Source organism: Octopus bimaculoides, chromosome 18, assembly GCF_001194135.2.
Source record: "Octopus bimaculoides isolate UCB-OBI-ISO-001 chromosome 18, ASM119413v2, whole genome shotgun sequence".
NCBI classification, from domain to species: Eukaryota; Metazoa; Mollusca; class Cephalopoda; order Octopoda; family Octopodidae; genus Octopus; species Octopus bimaculoides.
Window position 1 is genome coordinate 48915226 of NC_068998.1, and position 3479 is coordinate 48918704.

General features: G+C 37.2%; 2 protein-coding genes across 3 annotated transcripts in view; one reads left to right on the forward strand and one right to left on the reverse strand.

The window, feature by feature from the left end:
- The window catches only part of LOC106877747 (uncharacterized), a 260355-nt gene that overhangs the window by 82773 nt on the left and 174103 nt on the right, over positions 1-3479 (forward strand). The window lies entirely within an intron of this gene.
- Positions 1-3479, reverse strand: part of LOC106877837 (uncharacterized) — a 22592-nt gene that overhangs the window by 17419 nt on the left and 1694 nt on the right. The window contains exon 1 of one of the 2 annotated variants that reach the window (XM_014926871.2): positions 1907-2238. The exons of the other annotated variant lie outside the window; for it this stretch is intronic. The gene's annotated coding sequence lies outside the window, so the exon portion shown is untranslated. Of the gene's footprint in view, positions 1-1906; positions 2239-3479 lie in introns of those variants that run through there. 2 annotated transcript variants of the gene reach the window in all.

Sequence of the window (3479 nt, forward strand, 5' to 3'; positions counted from 1 at the left end):
AGTATGGAGTTCTGTGTCAGGCGTTCCTTAAGCCTTCTGTCCCACCATACCATGAAAAGATTGGCCACATCACCGGCGATACTAACCCCGATGGCTGCCCCCTCGTCCTGGGCGTATAATTTGTTGTTAAATTTAAAGGTGTGGCCTTTTAGGGTGACCTTTATACTAGCTCCTAGTGCATGTGCGATCATTTTCTTTACCTGGTGGATATTAGTGGGGGTCCGTATGGCTCTGGTCCATCCACTCCATCTCTCTATAGGGGTCTTCCTAGCCATAGAGGTAATTGTGGGTGGTCTACCTCTTAGACGTCTACTAGGGCAGAAATATATATATATATATGCGTAAAGTCTATTTTAGCTTCCGTCTACCAGATCCACTAACAGGGCTTTGGTCGGCCCGTAGTTATAGTAGAAGACACATTCCCAAGGTGCCACGCAGTGGGACTGAACCCTGAAGCATATAGATGGGAAGTAAGCTTCTTACCACACACCCATACGCCTTTAGAAAAATAAGGGACATAACTCTCTCATTCTTAGCTTTACGTTTACGATATAAAAGTTTTCATATTATTCTACTGAGGTGGTGGTGGGCATGAGAGGATCCTTTTTCTGGCCCGTCTTTTATATATTATTTTATTGTGATGTCATTTTGTCTTTCTAATTACACACAATTACACACAAAACAAATTATGAATAAACATAGCTATGGTTACGAAAATATGGTAAGATGTTTGCTTGTCAATCTCACAGTTCCGGGTTCGTTAGGTGTGTTCTACTGTAACCACAGGTTGACCAAAGCCTTGTGAGTTGATTCGGTAGATGGAAACTGAAAGAAACACGTTGTGTGTGTGTGTGTGTTTGTGTGTGTGTGTGTGTGTGTGTGTGTGTGTGTGTGTGTGTTTGCGTGCGTGTGTGTATGTATGTACGTATGTATGTATGTGTGTGTATGTATGTATGTTTGTGTATGTATGTATGTATGTATGTGCGTGTGTTTGCGTGTGTAAGTATGTATGTGTGTGTGTGTATGTATGTATGTGTGTGTGTGTGAGTGTGTGTGTTTCCTCCGTTAGTGCTTCATAATAAAAGTTTGTTTACGTCATCATATTTTATCGGGGACGCTTCGTTCGACGTAAACCTATCAAGGACGTGCCCCATCATCGCCATAGTCCAATGACAGAAACAAGTAAAAGATTTTAAAAAAAAGATTATAATTAAATTTGAATTACTTTGGCTAAGTTAACCCATTAGCGCTCATGGGCCCTTTTTAAGACCAGACGGATAAGCCATCATATTTCTGCAACACCTATATTTTTCTGAGATACCTTTAATTAGTCATCAAGACTGGAATGCCTTTCAGATATTGTAATAAATTTGTTTTTATATATATATTTATTATCAGCTAAAACTGTATTTAAAAAAAAAATGGTAATAAATCAAATAGAAAAAATTGGGGCACTATTCTTAATTTTTCGTTTTAGGAATTTACAGAGAAGTTTTGCGAGATAGCATTCTACACAATTAGGAATTTACACAATTGATAAAAAAAAAAAAAAGAAAAAACCTTGAATTTTCGAAACTTTAAAAATCTTTTTGGTTAATTTTTCGAATTTTGTTTGTTTTTTTTTAAATCACAGCTTAAAATACGGACAGTCTGTGCTTTTTGGATTAAATCATTGCAACAGACCATTAAATGTGTTTATGGGGAGACAAAGGAGCAGGATACGAGGTGGTCGGGAAGGGTACTAAAATTAGCAGCTAAATAGGCTTTCGGAAATCATAAGAATTCCCTTGTGTACACCACAGATTCGCAAAAAATTTCTGAAAATTTCAGAAAGTTACGAGGGTTTATCTTCCGTGTACAAAGCAGAATTCTGCCCACTGTGTTTAATAGCAAAGTTGATACATACCGGAATGCGTTCGTCGTTCTGGTGTTCTTTATGATGATAGTAGTAGTAGTAGTAGTAGTAATTATAAACGTTAACTTTATAGTGGGAGTAACAGAAGTAGTAGTGGTCGTCGTTGTTGCCGCACCAGTAGTAGAAGTGATAGTAGCGACAGCGGCAAAAATAGCAGTGATAGTAGTAGTAATAGCAGTAGTAGTAGTAGTTGTAGTAGTAGTAGTGGTGGTGGTGGTGGTGGTGAGAAAGAGACAGTCGAAACGATAAAATCCTTATAATTTGTTTAGTAAATTCCTCGGTTGTCATTCGACGAAAGTGTTTGTTAGAACAAGGAACATAACTCTCCGAATTTCAGTCTTACGCTTATAATACAGAAGTTAATGCTTTCTTTCTTTTTTTTTCTTCTTCTTTCCACTCGTCTTTTATTCTGTTTTATTAAAATGTCTTTTGTTTGTTCATATCTGATCACACACAAAACTCACCGTGAATAAAACATAGCTTTGGTTACGAAAATGTGGTAAGATATTTGCTTCGCAATCTCATGCTTCCGGGATCAGTTCTGCCACGTGGTATTTGGGGTAAGCGTGTCCTTCTATAACCGCGGGCCGACTAAAGCCTATTTATTATTATTATCATCATTATCATCATCATCATCATCATCATCATCATCATCATCATCATCATCATTTTTAAAATTTATTATTATTATTATTATTATTATTATTATTATTATTATTATTATTATTATTAAGGTGGCGAGCTGGCTGAAACGTTAGCACGCTGGACGAAATGCTTAACAGTATTTCGTCCGTCGTTACGTTCTGAGTTCAAATTCCGCCGAGGTCGACTTTGCTTTTTCATCCTTTCTGGGCCGATAAATTAAGTACCAGTTGCGTACGGGGTTCGATCTAATCGACTGCCACCACCTCCCAAAATTTCGAGCCTTGTGCCAAGAGTAAAAAAGATTATTGTTACTATTATTATTATTATTATTATTAGTAGTAGTAGTAGTAAACAGGAAGTTATAGAAACCCGTAGAATGTATGTATGTATGTAGGCGGGGACGGGGCGAAACATTTCCTGGCTTCGGGTACAGGAGGGTCAGTTAATTATGATTTTATCCAACAGAATACCCTCTCAGATTCATACACTTATTGCAGTGTTCCTTCAGATTTTTCCAGAAGGTTGGGCCTCCAACAAGGCCTTTGTCGGCCCCCTTAAAGTCAGTATGTTTTCAGCGTCCCCTAGTGTGTATGTATATATGTACATACATGCATACATACAAACACATACATATGTATGTAGGCTTGCATGTGTGTGTGTTTGTATTTGTACCCTACCACCGTTTCATAAACTGTGTTGGTTTGTTTACGTTCCCGTAACTTATCGGTTTGTCATAAGAGTTAACTAGCATAAGCACCAGGCTTCGAAAATGGACGGAATTCTGTTGGTCACTCTGACGTATTGATGTTTTTCAATATCTTTCTCCTTATAAACACATTTAATGAGATTTAAGCCAAAAATTTGGACTGTCCATATTTTAAACTCTGATTTACAAAAAAAAAAAAAAAAAAAAAAAAAA